Raw genomic sequence first — 17,868 nt, forward strand, 5'->3', positions numbered from 1 at the left:
AGTTTGCTCTGTGAATTTACACTAGATTTAAATGTGCGCCTTGGCGCACGATCCCGTGAAATTCGAACTGATCTACAGACTATAGATAAATGGGAATATAGATTTAGAAAACAAAGTTAATAAGATGAACAACATAACAATAATTTTTATGCACAATCAAAAAAAAAGCAAAATATAATACACCAAAAGGTAAGCTCGCTGCAGTTCGGTCTTTAGAGGCCACACCGCACATAAAATCTAAACCTAATTCTAATTCAATGGTTATGTTATGTTGATTTTATTTTATTTGAAGTGATATGAGTAGATAATATTATAGGATATATACGTGCAATACTGCAAGTACTTTTCATGTGGAGATTTGAACTGTTTTTACTCCTTGAGCCAATCCAAGTGGTCTTTTGTCTGATGATACGAATGGAGTGGAGAAGAAGGACCAACTTGTCATTGTGGGCTTAGAGAGTGAGAGAATAGAAATCCAGTTTAGCTGGCATGCGAGCGAGCATTTTCGGTGGAGATAGGGCACGGCCGCGCTGACAGTCGGTGGAGCGGTGTACCACCGATGGTGGTGGCGGAGATGGAACACATGTGTGACGGCTGTCCGTCCGCTGGTGGTGGCGGAGATTGAGTGTTGTCACATCAGCGGTCCATCTAACGCTGCTGGTGGAGATATAGTAACGCCACCTTGGTGCACGATCCCGTGTAATCCTCACTGATTTACAGTTTGTGTAGCAACGATAAATTTCAGGTAGTTGAATGATATACATTACTTAGGTTTCACAAAACTAAGTTAATAGGATGAAATTAGGATAAAACACATGGAATCATAAAGGAAGCAGCACATTCTTATAAACAATCATGGAAATAGAGAAATATATATTACAATAACCAACACTCTAGTTTTATCAGGAGCATTAGAAGTAAGGAAGGAGAAGCAAAAGCAACATATACATAAGCTTGTTGCATCATTCATGGTTTGAGGGTAACTTATTGTTTGCAAAAAATAGCTCATTTTTCAATCTGATTAGTAAGCGTAAGCATATATAGACCTCTTAATCTATATTATAAACATGTATTTCATATTTTCCTTCTTTTATCAACTTTTTTATTTGAAGCCACTTAGATAGGTTTCATGGCCAGACCATGAAATCGTGTGTGTTACACAAAGATCCACACACGTGTTCACTCAAAATTGGCGATGTACAAACATATATCATATTTAGTTTAATACTCCCCCGTTCCATAAAATATTTCATAACTTTGTCTAATTTAAATGTATCTTGGTACTTAAATTTAGATAAATGTTTTTATGGGACGATGGAAGTATGTTTTTTTCTTCTATTTTTGCTTTCAAAGATGATTACGTTACCACTTTTGTATGCAAGTTTATTTTCTTGAAAGGATCACGTCGTCGTTGTGTTCCATTACAACGACATGCTGAGTGTTGACTAAGTCGCAATTAGAGCGTGTGTGTTGCATCGGTACTAACCAAGCAGTTTGCAAGCATGCTGAATCGAACATGAGTAAATGAGCTTACAAAAGAAAAAGGACAAGCCACGCTCTGTAGCTCTCTCTCTCCGGTCTCCTCCCCACCCCGCTCCCTATTGAGTGGTCGGCAGCTCACTCCCCACCGCTGCTCTCTCCCAACCACGTGAGGCCGCGCCCTTTCCCTTCGTCCCCATCCTCGGCAGGAGACTCACACGCCCCTGCTCTTCTCCGCTCTTCATCCACGCCGCGCTGGCGCTGCTCGGCGCGGGAGCCAAGGGCGACACGCTCGACCAGATCGTCGTCTTCCTCAGCCCCGCTGGCGGCCGCGCCCACGCGGCGCTCGCGTCGCACTTTCGCGCTGCCCGTCCTCTCCGACAGCGCCGGCGACGACGGGGAGCCCACGGTGCGGTTCGCCAACGGCGTGTGGGTCGACGACGCGATGCGCCTCAGGGCCGTCTACGCCGCCGTCGTCTCCGAGCACTACCGCTCCCAGGCGCGCCCGGCGTCCTTCAAAGCCATGGCGAGTCCCAGTCCGCCCCTGTCGATCGTTGCAGCTTTTTCCCAGGAATTCGCCCCAATGCTCGACTCCAATCTATCTCTCACAGTTAATCTGCTTCATGCCCGAGGAAGCGAGAGCCGAGATCAACCAGTGGTTCGAGAGCGTGACGGCGGGCCGGATCACGGAGCTCGTGCCCCAAGGCACCATCAACAGCTACATGGTGGCTGTCCTCGGGAATGCGATCTACTTCAAGGGCGCCTGGCGCAGCATGTTCGACCTTCTACATGCACGCCTTCGGCCACCACGTCCGCGCGCCCTTCATGTCGAGCGGCGAGCGGGAGCCTGCCGTTCCGGCTACAAGGTGCTCAGGCTCCCGCACGCGCTCGGTAGCCGCGGCGGCAAGAGCCGACGGTGATTCTCCATGTACATCTACCTCCCGAACGAGTGCCATGGCCTGCAGGCCCTGCTGCAGATGCTAGGGTCCCGCCCGGCGCTGCTCGACGACTCCTCGAGCCTGATGACCCAGGTCCCCGTGGGCGCCTTCAAGGTGCCCGTGGTTCGCCTCGTTGAATCTGGTCGCTGAAGTGCCCATGTGGGCGCTCAAGCTCGGCATGCTCGCGGGTGACCTAGCGCCAGGCGTCGACATCGGCGGACGTGGAGGCCCGGGACTCATCTCCACCAGATCAGCGGCCGCAGGCATCCCACATCAGAGGGCTCCACAGAGCCGGCCTCCTCTTCCCGCGGGACACGCTGATAAATCGGAATAAGAGCCGAGGGACGCCGGCGAGGACGCCCTGCTTGGCATATTGGTCGTGTCGCAGGCCTCCCGGGGTGAATCGCCGACGGCCTCCCCACCTTATTGGGTAACTAAATTTATCTTCTGCATGAGTCTTAGAACTGAAATCTGGTTTATATTCGTAGCCCCCAACTCGAACATCAAATTTACTGGTTCCTCGGTGAGTAATTTGCTGCTTTATATTTTGCAGGTTCCAGGAACATATTGGTCTTGTGATATTCCAAGTCTGTATTTTGGCATGTCTTCTTTGGTTTCACAAACTTGTATGATTCGCCTAAAATGGCATGAACGCATCATTCAAAATGGTAGTGATGAAATGCAGTGACAATTCAAACTTTCTCATAACGTTACTGGGTCTAATTCAGCAAATTAGAAACATGCATGTAATCATAGTATCTAAAAGGAAAACAAGTAGAAGCACCATGTAATACAAGATCTTCCTTGGATTATTTGTTTTATGTGTGATAGTGTGATATATGTTCTTGATAAGAAACTCAGGCCCTGAGTTTTAGCGGTAGGTTGGGGCTGTGTCCTTGCATACCCTTTTTCCTACACATATTTTACATTGGGGCTTATTTTTATGAAAAGCTTTCAAAATTTCAGATGAAGTTCTTTCTTCCTAAGAAAACAAGGTGATTATGATACGCTTGATCGGAGCAAGGGTCAAATCACAACAATGGAGCAGGTAAATGGTGCTATGGCTAGCTGCCAGGCTTTGAAGTTTCTTGTATGCTACATGACATTTGTCAATTATTTAAAATAGAAGTATACATGATTTTAATCCTAAATCAGTGTACTTTCCTTGAAGGTGTCACACCGAATACATATGATGCTAAACTTACTGGGCCTTGGTTGCGGCAGTGAATGTGTCACACTGAATACATATGATGGCCAACCTGCTGGGTTTTGGCAGCAGCAGTGTGCAACAAAGGTATAACCAAAATCCTAAACCAGTGTACTTTCATTGAAGGTGTCACATTTCCATGGTCATGGGTTTCAAAAACATGTCAAACAGCAAGGTCTTATCAATACAATGTTTCAAAAAACATGTCAAATGAATAATTCAAATATTTGGAAGTATCATCAACAATCAATACATTTATTGATTTACATAAGAAGCAAAACTCGCAAATTATGCAGTTTGGCAAGAAGTCCCTCGCCAAAGAAATTTTGCACACATGAAAGTAAAAAAATAGCTAACAGAGGAATTGCATGGAGGAAGAAATAGAGCTAGTTCAAATTTACAGTAAGAGTACAACAGTGAATACCACAACCTTCATAGTCCAGAGCATGCGAACGACACAAGAGTAACACCGATGGCCATATCGTAATACAAAAACAAAATAATCCTACACATAATTGGATGAACTTAGTTTTTCTTGGGCTGCAGATCCAACAAACCTTTCTCTGACGGCTGCCTGATTCTGGGAACAATTATAATGAACTTAGTTCAAGCTAGTGCTGCGCGGGGTATACTCTATATACATGTACACAAAAACTGGTTTTCGCAAGGAAGAAGACGGGTCACCTCTTATCCGATGAAGACATGTCAGATGGTTCCGGTGGTTACTTCACATCCTAGGCGAGGGATGGAATGGTCTGGCATGCGAGTTGAGTAAACCATGAAGAAAAAAAGCATATTGAGCACATATAACTATGAACAAACATGGATAATATGCAGGCAATTACCTGGCCAGACCGATCTTGAATAGTTTTGTCACATTTTGTGACTTGCAAAAGAACATACTGCTACTATTTTAGTAGGTCTTCCATCCAATATAGCAGGTAAGTAATAGATGCGGCAAAGGTTAAACTTCTCCGTATTGGCTACAATGGAATGTCAAACTAAATAAGTATATACATGCACTTATATATAAAATAACCAAAATATATTTGGGCTAAAAAACCCAGGTCAGTTAGAGGAGCCAAATAAAACACAACACAATGGCAAGAAAAGCATAGATTGCATATACTGACCTGAAATGAATAGCCACAACAACTGCATTTAAAGGTGCAAAAAATATTAGAAAGAACAGTTGTTACTTGCTGAAAATATCAGAAATAATGTGTAATTTAGGAAGATGGAAATAATGCTGGTTAAGCATTTGTAACATTTACTTGCTGAAAATATTAGAAGCTAAAAATAATTTGTATAGAGAGAAAAATATACAAGGCGAAGCAATGTATTGTTTTCATCAAAAGGGGAGTAAACGTGATCTCAATGCATGAAATTGTAAAAGATCACCTCACTTATGTCGTGTTTGCTAGTCTCTATTCTCCCAGATCTGGCCAATACATGCAAGGACTTCTCAAGGATGAGAATTAAGTGAGATATCCTGGACCAATGAAGTTTGCATGTTGCTTCTCTTTTAATCTTCAGAGAAGTAGAACTTTTTATGTAAATTTTAAACTATATTAGAAAATGGACGGTGAAAAGAGTGGAATGTCTAGTTTCATGAGCCGGACCAGCGACGATAATGTGGGGTTCTCTTACATAATGGACTGAGCCACACTCGGCCCATACGTGTTTTATTTATCAACTATGGCTCGTTTTTCTTTTATTTATTTATATTTTTATTATTAGTTCTTCCTGCCTAACCCATTTTCCTCATCACAAGCCTACACCGATAGAGAAAGAAGAGGCATATAATGCAGGTCATTGGATATTTGGTTCTTCGGATCCTGTCAATTAGACTGAAAGCCATGTTTGGAATCATCCATTTAAGTCAACAATGAGAGCCAACCTGCTGCTAAACGGTATGTTCCTCTTTCCTGAGTAAGAAAAATCATATTTTATTTACATGCACCAGTTGATTGTATCAGTTAACCCAAAATTCTTATTTTTGAGTTCAAGAAAATAAATGTGATGTTTCCAATTTGATCGCGGATGTTTTTATCTTTGACACAGTTTTCTAATACCCATATCCTCCTATCTCCCTGTAGAATTTACCCTATCCGTATCAGCAAGAAATTTGAGCCAAAATGCCCCCCACCCCCCTTCCAGCCTTGCTCTAGTATGGAATTTCTAAATATTTATATGAATCGTGGCATGGTGGTTTGACACGGGATTATCAGTTTCTGAATCCAAATTTACTTATGCATCAAAAACTTTGACATGTACAGTCTATAGCCTATGCAAACCTCTGTTCAATATTACCAACAGTCTTGGACAGAATAGTGGTATATCTGGAAACATCAGTAAATGCAAACTTGCGAGACGTCAATATCCAGGATACCAAACACAAAACATTAACAGCTAAGAACAGAAGTTATGTATCCGCAATGCTTGAAGAGCATCACAAAACAAGTTTTCTTCCCATGTAAGCAGCCACATATTATTATTGGTATGGTCTATATGGACCTACTATAGTATGCAGTAAAAGGTTTAACATCATTACAATAGTATCATGACGTGGATGCTCCTGCCAGCATTGCAGGTTGGCAATGTGCCATAGACACAGCTAAATTTTTTTTTAATCGAAACAAGTGCAAGTAGTCATAAGAGATGCGTCAAACTTCCTACAATAATAGGGACAATTCTAACTCGAAACATTCAAACCTGAACCCCTGACTTGAAAGTTTTGCCAGCATGTACTGAGAATCCAAAACCACTGACACAGTCGCACACCTGTAAAAATTTCATGTCCAACACATTACCATCACCAGCACACATCAATAATTAGTTTTAATATTTCTGATGATTCTGACAAAACATACACAAATTCAGGTTTCACTGCTTTGCTCAGAAGTAAATATAAATATGGTGGAGCAGTACACCCTGATAAATAAATAGAATACAGAGGCAAGAAGTGATTTCATTTTTATTCAAACAAAATGTCCAGTGATATCACCCAGAGTATCTAACATGGCAACTATGAATTTCTGGGAAGCAATAGCTTCTTAAAACCAAAAGTTACGTATGCCAAGCTGTGCAGTTAACAAATAAGAATTCAACAGTGGAAACTAACTTGATGCATTGAAATTTACTGGCTAGCAAGACAACATTCAAGAAACTTGACAACTGAAGTGCCCTTTTAAAAGAGAAACCCAAAAACATGGTTCTTACCTATTCTCATCTTGCTTCCATGCTTGAAAGTTACTAAAATTATAACTGAAAACCTTGGAGAAGACACCTAGTTATAGCAGCACAATCATAAATAAGAAAACACGAAAAGGGTTACTTTACTGTCCATACCCAGAAGCAACAATACATGAAGTCGATATGGTAGTTGGTAGATACCTGTATACAACACACTATAGAGCAGGCGGTGAATGAGGTGAAGGAGATATCGACGATGTGGCAGACTGCCCTATAGCTTCAGCCTATCAATTGGAGAGCAATAGAGATGAAATTAAAATACCTACATCCAAGAAGAAGACATGAACAATACAATTATTTGGCTGAAGAGAAAACATCAGTCTCCAAGAGAAGTAAATCGTATTCTCATGAGATTTTCTGTAAACCTAGCTATATACTCTTAGTAAATATGTCTCTGCCTTGATCTCAGTTGTTTGAAACAAAAGGTGGAAGAGCTCCACTACATGATAAAATTATAAGAGCATATGGATAATTCTGAGCTTAACCAAAGTACCAAACTGTCTGGATGCCTAAAGTTGCAAAATGAAGTACATACAAAATTCTACAGCTATTTCAGCACTGGTCTCAGCAATGCGCTAGTTGGGAAGGGAAATGCTATGAATCACATAGAACTTTTCTTCCAAACAGGAGACAAAGGATAGAGACAAAATTTAATCATCCGTATAATAAGGAAAGCAGCAGCACCAAGTTAGATCCTACATAGGAAGCGCAACTCACCTATGTATGCAGGAGGGCGGCAAGGTTCAATTATAGTGGCACCGGCCATATGATGTTGCCACTGGCTTGGGACACCTGCATCGCATAACCATACACAGCTGTTTGAAAAACAATATGTACAAACTGAAAACTTATGTAAAGTTCCATTACAATTGTTTGGTAAAACAAATTAAAGGTTTTCAATCCACTATGTTCACAAATAAACGTGGAAATGGTAAGTGAATTAAAGCTCTAAAATGATATCCTCTTGTGTACCAAAGGAATCTCAATTATTGATCTATTAAGAAGATTCATCAACAACTATCTGATAAAATAAAGCAATCAAAACCAGCAATGCCCAATACATGTATGTCTTGGAGCACCAAGCAGTTACTTATTTAAGTAAGGTTCAGTAGCTTTTCTGAGAGAGCGAAGTAAGATACATTAGTTGGGGGCATGAGGTTGATTTATGTGGCTATTCAATAAATATCAAAGCACAACATATAGGAGCTGATGAACTTTCTCAGTTTGGTAGTAACAAAGAACTGAAACCATCTAACCTTGTCCCTCTCAGCATATAGGAGCTGATGAACTTTCTCGGCCCTATGATTTAGAACTATTGCATCTGAGTGAATACCAAGCCTCGTGAGCTCCACAGCCAACGACACTGCCCATAGGGTCCAAGATCTGATTCCAAACTTTGTGTCATAAGGGCGTATACAAGTAGTATGAATATGTGAACAACCTCCGCTGACATAAACAAGCACCCAAAAACCCTTCTAGAAGACCATACGGTTGCAAAGTTGGCTTCTCAACCTCCATCACTGCACGACACATAACAAAAACAAGTAAATATAGAACGAAATACAATCCCATAAATAAACTAATGGAATGCTTATGACAAATAATAGGTAAGCATTCCAATGTGGGAACCATAATAGTTGTTTAGTAAAAGACAAGTTACCATGTGGAATAGAGTCTCGCCATCCAAATCGGATGTGACATTATGTTTGCATTATGGGAAAACTTGTTCAAAGAAGCTACTTGCTCTTCCCTTAGAACTTATGAAATAAATCCAGATTTTCCATCCATACCATTAGACCCAATCTCAAGGCCATTTTGGGACCATTCATCCCGAGACTTCGTTATTTTTGGCACCATAATTGTCCGCAATAATATCCTCCTCTTCGACTCGTAAGAAAACTGCTTTTAGGCAAAACAGTAGGCAATTAGCACAAACACAAGTGAGCCATCAATAAGAAATGAAATCACTGGACTCTGTCTTCAACCATGTTTAGTTGTATACAAAGACTAAAGTAAAATCAGTAATCTCATGCTGTGAACAAAATAGAAACTAAAGCCCTTTTACATGACAAGAAGTCACAAACCAGAGTTTTTTTTCCAATTTATCTCATACTGCCAGCTGAATAGCCATTACGAGCTCGCAGTCAGATCTAATATACCCAAAAATAACTACTGGTGAGATTTTGTTTAAAAAAGGCACATGTACTTCACTAATCAACAACTACAATCAGTAGAGGAGATTGATAGATAGATCAAGGCAAGCCATATTGTTTAAGGAGAAAATGACGGGGAAAAGTGGGATTGGCCAGAAGTAATTATGTATATATTGCATAATCACAGAGCCTCTAGCTTATCATCAGTGGCAACATCATTTTTCTCCGCGACCATTTATGGCAGGGCCTTCCCTCTTGACCTCCCAAGCCTTGTAGTCCCAAATCCAATTCTGCTAGAGAAACGATTTGATGTTAAATCATACATACAAATACATAGAGCAAACAATTGAATAAATTGCATAGTAAAAATGGCCAGGCAAGGAATTAGCACCACGAAAAATTGGATGTCTCACATACGTGACTCGATCTGACACACATCGGCGGTTCGAGCCATGTCGGGGCTTCTCCCGCCGGCGACCAACCGTTCCCCCAGCCATGGCTAGGTCGCTGTTGAGCCGGGGATGGAGGCGGCCGGTGGACTCCCGTTCTCCTCCCCATGAGCCTCCCGCCGGCGGCCAACCAGCCGGTGGTCTCCCAAGCTTCTCTCCATGGGCCTCCCACCGGGAGCCAACCATTTCGCCCAGCCAAGGCACTGTCGCTGTGGCGCCGGCGATGGCGGCGGCCGGTGATGGCGGCGGTCGGCGATGGTGGCGGCCGGCCATGACGGCGGCCGGCGGGCTCCCGTGCTCCTCCCCATGGGCCGGCCATTAAGGAGATCTGCTGCGTGAAGCTCGGGGCATCCACTGCGATTTGTGTCCATGGGGAAGGAGGAGGAAGAGATGTCCAGGGAGGAGGAGGAAGAGAGGGAGACGGGAGGAGGAGAGACGGGATTGGGGGAGGGTGAGAGAGGTGGGATTGGGGGAGAGACTGCAGACGGCTAGGGTTTCTCACTTTGGGGAGTCCCTTTTATACTGCTGCGGTGCAAACAATGGACACCCAAGATCCAGTATCAGGCAAGATCCAACGGATGAGAAGCGCTAAGCGCTGTGAGAGCCCCATGGGGGTGTGGCAATTATACCTTTAGATTCTTTATCCCTAAAACAGCACGATGCACTGAGGTTAGTTGAGCGACATAGTTTGTTCGTTCCTGCCAGGTCAATATATAGCTCTCGGGGGCTGATAGTCGAACAAACAAATTACGTCAACAACTCTCCATTTGCAATACTCCTACATAAGAATCACAAAATGAAGTCGACAACTGATCCCTGGTGCTGCTGCATTCATGGATGCCTCCCAAACTCAGACCTAAAATGTGAGCTCCTACTACACAATATGGTGGTGCAGTTTCACATCCATTGCCAAAGAAATTCTATACTAGCTTGTACATGTGGTTGGTATGCATGATATTTCCTCCGTCCCATCAAACTTATCTAAGATTTATCTAAACTTGGATGTATCTAAACACTAAATAGTATCTACATACATTTAAATTTTGACAAACCTCCAACATGTCTCATGGGACGGAGGACGTACTTGATATGTATCTGCCTCTTCTTCGCGAAAGTTCACGCTGAGCTTTCTCCCGAGTTGATGAAGCATCCCCTTCCAACTGCCCCTTTTAAGAGAAGGAACGGACACCACCATCTTTAAGTGAATTTAATCCATGAAACAACCATGCGATGTATATATGCAGAAATGAATGTGCCTCGAGAGCAACTTAGAGGCTTACCACGTGCCGCATTGAATTAAAAGCGGGATCGGAGATGCCTATTGATAAAGGGAAGTCTCTTTTAGGGACATGGCATTTTGGCTCACGGGAGTAAATGCTCCCATCACGGAAAAGGAATTTTAAAACGTCTTTAAAACATTTCTTCTTGAGAATTACATATATGTATCCTTTACATGTCATGAAACATTTTGTAAGAACAAACATATGTAGTGACGTAGGTAAAAGGCAAAGAAAAAAGTCTCGTGAAAAGTCATTTTTGTGGCACCAATATTTTTTTCTTTTTCTTTACAAAAGTCGCAGAAATTACTACTTTCGTTCTAATGAATAAGGCTTATAATTTTTCCAAAAGACAAATAAAGTAAAGTTTGACCAAGTTTTTTTCAGAAAAATTCATTAACACATGCAATCCAAAATCAATACCGTTATATACATCATGAAATATATTTTCATATGATATCTATATAATACCATAGTTCTTAATACTTTTTCTATTTTTTTTCAAACTTGACTTAGCTTGACTTTTTTTAAAAAAATATAGGCTTTATTCAATGGAACTGAAGGAGTATATTTTTTTCCGCGAAACTTTATATGCACGCATATAGTATGTGGATGTGGACCCCATATGTTTTCACAAAACTTCGACGTTTTGATATGTGTTTCCCAGAATGGGCGCATCTAGTTCTAAGAGGTAGAGTATTTCTGCTCATTTAAGTGGTTTCTGGAATTTTTATTCTCGTTTTAAATGTTAATGCTTGTTTGTGGTGCTAGAGTACGCATTTTATTTGATTTACATTTACTATAATAAACGAGTTTGATGATATATTTAGATTTTCTTTGGGGATTTTCATGTTTATGTTAATGATTTGTGTGCTATTTACATTGCATCGGTTGCTGCAAGTAGTGTTGCCTATGTTGTGTCTCTTCGGGTTAGTATGATTGATTAATATTCTAGTACATATGGTTTATTTTCATTTACTATCCAATGCTAATGTTTCACGCTTCATGCGCAATTCAATTTGTTCAGATAGAATTCCCAATTCAATGGTTCCTTAATATGTTTGGATAGTTCCCAACTCATTTGAAAGCTAATCGAATGGTAACAGAATGGACATACAAGTAGAGATGAACAAACACGTGGTGCCGTTGCATTCCTCGATGCCTCCCACACTCAGACCTGAAATGTGAGCTCCTACTACACAATGGTTGTCGAGTTTCACATCCGTTACAAAAGAAATACGTACTATAGTAACTTGCACATACAATTGGCATGCGTGGTACTTGTATAGTTGTATGGGCAGATATTTATAGGAAAACGATTCAATTCCCCTGGGGGATCAGCCTCCTACGACGCCCGCTTTGCTAGCATGCCACGTGTCCAGCGCGCATGGTCAAAGAAACCGTTCTAAATGTGGGTCCCACCACTTATTTCTCCGCGCCTTATCCTCTACCACGCGTCCATGCACGTCGCACGAGATCATTTAAATATATCTAGATTTTCTTCCAGGATTTTTCATATTAATGTTAATGGCCTATGTGCCGTTAACATTGCATTTGTTGTAGTGCTGCCTATAATAGAATCGGAATAGTTATAAGAGAACTAACATTTCCTAGTCTTGAATTTCTTCGGTTTACCAATACAAATGCTTCATGATGTGTCCAAATTGCTTTAGATACCATAACTAATTTAATGATTTCTTATTATGTTTGGATGGTTCCCGAATCATTTAAATATGATTTGGGAGAAAATATTTTTAAAACATATATTTAAGTTTTGATACATTATTTCATAAATAAAGACACCATAAATACTTTTTATTCCTATAATTTTCGGATCTTGTGAATAATAAGACCCTTCTTCATTTTTTTTCATGTTTTTTACTAAATATAAAGTACAAATTGTTTAGGACATGCCATCAAACCGTGGAAACTTGTGCTAGACCAATTATTTTCATTGTCACCCGAGCTTAAATGTAACAGTATATAGATTTAACACTATGGTATGTCATCAAACGACCACTAATTAGTAATTACACTGCAAAAAGTAAAATAAAACAACTAATTACAATGGTCGAAGAAATTGATTTGCATCATTAATGAAAATTATACTCTACCCATAATGGGAGTATCATAGGTAGTATCATGCATCATGTGCATGCAAAAAGCTGATGTGGCAGTGCAACTAATAAGGGAGAGATGATAGTAGTATCATAGGTAGATACCGTATCATAGCACGTACGTAGTACTAGAAAATTTAATGCCAAACAAATCTTGTACATTTGCACTGAGGTTCTACAAATCAATTAATATAGAAACATTATGATACTAGCATATTATACCATGCATTGTGGACATAATAACATATAGTAGTATCATACCCATGATACTTCTATATGATACTACCTCCATCCCAAGGAATAAGGCGCACGCGTATTCCAAGGCGAACTTTGACCATAAAAATTAAGCAACAAAATCTCGGTTATATTATATGTAATTAGTATCGTTGGATTCGTATTAAAAAACACTTTCTAATGATGTTAATTTCATACAAACAATTTTTATATATTTGAAGTAATTTTTAGTCAAACGAAAAACACGTAAAACGAGGGCGCCTTATTCCTTGAATCGGAGGTAGTACTATGCATTGTGACTAGTCTTAGACTACTCATAGTGGGAGTAACATAGCTAGTAACATCACACACTCCAAAGTATTTTGGTGACATGGCATGGTAATAAATGAAGAAAGAGAGTGAGGTAGTAACTAGCTATGTTACCATAACATCACACTTCTCAATACAAGATGAGTCTACAACCTAATTAATATGGTTTTGCATGACACCACATATATGTTACTACCCACTATGGAGGTAGTAACATAGAGTAGTAACATGTGCATGTTACTACTCTATGTTACTCCCCACTATGACTAGTCTTAGAGCATGTTCAATAGTAGATGCAACAACTAGCATAAGGCATTGCCATGTTATTTAGAGCCAACCTTATAGCTAATATGTACAATAGCTAGATAGAAAGGACGTACTACTTTACTAATACATGACCCACTTCTTACTCTCACAAGGTACCTAGAAGCATGTGCTAGAGCCAACTCTTGCATGAGACCCACTTATCTTCTCTCTCATATTCTCTCTCATCCAACTAAGCACAAATATAATATTTAAACCCCTAGAGGTTGTTGATTAAGCCTTATTGTACTTGGGGGGCAAGAGAGTATGTACGGGGACGCAACATTTAGACGAATAAACGGGGCATTCACATATAATAAACCAATGTCAATTACTCCCTCCTTCCCAATTTAGGATGCATATTAGGTTTGGTTAAAGTCAAACTTTATAAGTCCTACTATATATGAAATGTATTAACTTTTATAATATCAAATACATATATTACGAAAATATATTTCATGATGATTCTGATAACATTAGATAATCTTGTAGATGTTGCTACAATTTTTTTTGTATCCGCTCATAGCTCGGAGGCATTTGGTAGAAAAAACAATTTTCTTCAAAGAACTCTGCTCATTTGCGACCTATAAGAATCACAAAATGGAGCAAGACACCGCAATATAGTGTTCCTGCATTCCTAGATGCCTCCCAAACTTAGACCTAAAATGTGAGCTCCTACCACATAGTGACCAGTTTCACATCCATTACAAAAAGAATTTCTATACTAACTTGCATATATGGTTGGTGTGCATGGTACGCGGATATGTATGTTTCTTCTTCTTTGCTGAAGTTCACGGTGAGCTTTCTCACGGGTTACTGAAACATTTCCTTCCAATCGCTTCTTATAAGATAATGAACGACATCTTAAATTGAATCTTTTCAAATGCAATAACCATGTCATGTATGCAGAAATGAATGTGCCTCGAGACCAACTTACTGGTTTACTACCATGTGCGGCATTGAATTTGAACCAGTTTAGGATATGCCTACTAGTACGAAAATAAAAATCTCTTCTAGGCAGTTTCTGGACTTTTTATTCTTCTTTCCAACAATCAATTCTTGTTACTGGTGGTCGAGTACATATTTCCTTCATTAACCCACGTGTTCAAAATCTCTTGTTGTAGAACTTTAATTACCACCTTGAGAAGCATGATTAATTTATTTTACTAGGGGGTGAGTACACAAGCGTTGATTTGCATACATGCACTTTACACGTACAATCATAGTCCCCAACTTTGGCGACAAGAGAGTTTGCACCATGACGCACCATATATACGAATAAAAGGGCACTCACACATAAAATAAACCACTGTCAAGTAGTAACTAAACACGGTGCACGGAGATCTATCAGCCTATCGAGTACTTTTACCTAGTCGCTCTCTTATCTTATTTAGACTGCCGCTTTAGCTAGAGGCGACAACGACAAGACTACTTACTACAACCATTTTCTAACGCCTTTTTGCAGTTTTTGCGGCGGCTCCGTGCCCAAGCATATGACTCGACTTCAGGGTGACATTAAACTACGGGGGCAGTCAAAAACAAGTTAGACCGCCAATACATATGCCAGCTTGATCAATTCATCATGTTCTTGTCTGCGGTATATTGACACTCATCCAAATAGAGCGATCCACTTCGTTGAACTACTCTCAAATAGTAACAAAAATAGGGATGCGTATATGTCAGCAGACATTTGAGCTTACGTCGCCAGATGTACGACCGAAGAGTAAACTAAGGACTCTTAGGGCATGTTCAATGATGGACGCTAGTATAGACGCTTGAGCAGAGGAAAAACGAAACTTAATCCGAGCATTCCTTCGCAAGAGTGCCCAGCTCCAACGCTAGCCTCCAATTTGAGATCTTATCTCCTCAGCTGATTAGATTTTCAGCCCAAACTCTAAAGAAGTGACCGACGCAAAATCTTGCAGCGACGCCTGCAAAATTCTGCGATACAACTGCCAAATCGCTGGGATTTAGACCCTGGCGCCTAGGCTTAGCGCCTCGCGCTGTACCGTGGCGGAGCCATGTTATGGCAGTGTTTGTCAAGCGACTACACAAGATTTTGGAAACTTTAATACCCAAGTATACATACCCGGCTGCTCAACGCAAGAATTTTGGAAACTGACACTCAAGCATGGGTAACGTTTGCCTGGTCTTTGCAAAAGGAAGCAATGGAAACGCCTAACTTCCTAGATGATCCCCACGATTCCTATGCAGCTACTTCTCCTATTATGTTTTGATGTTTCTGTAATAACTTCCTCATGTATAAATCCTCAATTTCGACTCTCCTAAATCATACTAACACCCGCCCGCTCCAACGCCCAGAAATGCCTACCTCCGTTTATCACCGGTGAGGGCGGACATGAGGCATGGGGGCACCTCTCCATGCACAAGGCAGCACAGAACCCAGTCTCGCAGTTCATCCAATCGTCCGTCTCTGTCGAGTCATCTACATCAGTTCGATCGCCGCTGAGGCACGGCCATGGCATTACAGCAACTTCGTGGCTTCGTCGTCTCGTCGATCAGTTCAACACCAGACCGAGTCCTTTGACCCTTGCCTTTTATTTGTAAGACCTGTTTTGTTTTCCATATCTTCCAGTTTTCAGAAGATTAGTATACTTTCAAAATTAAAAATTGTTGTTGTCTACTGGTTCTATGTGATATATTCTCTCTGTTTATCAATTACTTAAATTGCTTTTTCATAGCAACAACTTTTTGTTGTCAGATCTTAACTTGTCTACATACATGTGTTCTCGGAAGAAATTCTTCGCAATTTTAAAGCTTGACATCACAGTTTTTGAATCCTGGCTCCGCCACTGGCGCTGTACATGCCCTTATGGGTGTACGTAATTAATAAGTAATTAATATTCATGCACTATACACGTACTGTACACTTAATTTGCTTCACCACGGCAACACATGCCTACAACCGCAGTCTCCAACTTTGGCACGAGAGAAAGTGCAGTGTGACCTGCCAGATATCTCCATCCAAGAACAGCTTACTTATAATAAATCACCGCCAAGTACTAATAGTAATTAAACACGACGCACGGCCGGTCATGCGAATCTATCGACCGCTCGAGTATACTTTACCTAGTCACTCGACTATCTTCACTTTTCAATGGCCTCTAGCTTTTACCTAGAGAGCGACAAGGGCACTTGCTACTGCCATTTATTCAACGCCATTTTGCAGTTTTCGCGGCGGCTCCGTGCCCAAGCAAATGACACGAGTTAGGGGCGGCGTTATACTAAGCAAGCCCGTCAAAAACACGTTAGATCGATCTTGAAATATAGTACCAGCTCGATCGATTGATGATCACGTTCTTGTCTCCCGTCAATTGACAAATCCAGATCGGGCGATCCACGTTGCCAAGCTACTCACAAAAAATAGTAACCAAAATGGACGTGCGTACATGTCACAGGATATTTGGGCTTACGTCGGGAGATCTACGACGGAAGAGTAAACTAAGCACTGGTGCTACTAGCTGGCGATCTGAAGGATCTCTAGAATATATTATCTCTTCTGAATTTATTTTGGACATGACACTTTGGCTTGAATTCTAGAAATCGAAAACGCAGGATGATTAGCATGGGACTTTCCAAATTAGGTCAGTTTATTAACATAAAATTTGCACTTTAGGCCTACCTCTGAGATGTTAAGCATGATTAATTTTAGGGAAGCTTCTATCTTTCACTCCTTTTTTCGATTAGTGTAATAATCTCGGTGGTACGCTCGCGGTAATTGAGCTACTTTGGCAGCTGAGCAGATTTTGTTCAACACGGCTTTGTCTCTAGTGCGATTCAGTGCGCACCTGTGCAAGATCAGAGGACACGTACATTGGTTAAAAGAATAATAGTACTACTCCTTGTGTGTGCTTTTACTTCCTAACCGCTCAGTGATCGCGTTGGGTTGGTAACCTTGGAACCCCTGATGAGAGCGAGGCGTTCTATATATCGTGCTCTGCAACTTATCTGTTTCAAAGTCATGATGTTCATGGTCTAGTATGATTGTTCTAGAAAGAAAGAAAGAAAGAAAGAAAGAAAGAAAGAAAGAAAGAAATAAAGAAAGAAAGAAAGAAAGAAAAAGACGTCGTTTTTTTCACAAAATTAAGCGTGCATATCACAGGTACCATTAATTATAATACTCATC

The 17,868-nt window shown here is 40.8% G+C and overlaps 1 long non-coding RNA gene and 1 pseudogene across 1 annotated transcript; both read left to right on the plus strand.

Moving 5' to 3' along the window:
- The first annotated feature begins 1,314 nt into the window (after positions 1-1,314).
- On the plus strand, positions 1,315-2,540 carry LOC124696508 (annotated as a pseudogene).
- Position 2,541: 1 nt separating this feature from the next.
- Positions 2,542-3,229, plus strand: LOC124703424. The gene is made up of 2 exons (XR_007003108.1): positions 2,542-2,847; positions 2,971-3,229. It is a non-coding gene; the product is annotated as an uncharacterized LOC124703424 (long non-coding RNA).
- The last annotated feature ends 14,639 nt before the right edge of the window (positions 3,230-17,868 follow it).

The sequence above is a fragment of the Lolium rigidum genome, chromosome 3 (assembly GCF_022539505.1).
Source record: "Lolium rigidum isolate FL_2022 chromosome 3, APGP_CSIRO_Lrig_0.1, whole genome shotgun sequence".
Taxonomy (NCBI): Eukaryota; Viridiplantae; Streptophyta; class Magnoliopsida; order Poales; family Poaceae; genus Lolium; species Lolium rigidum.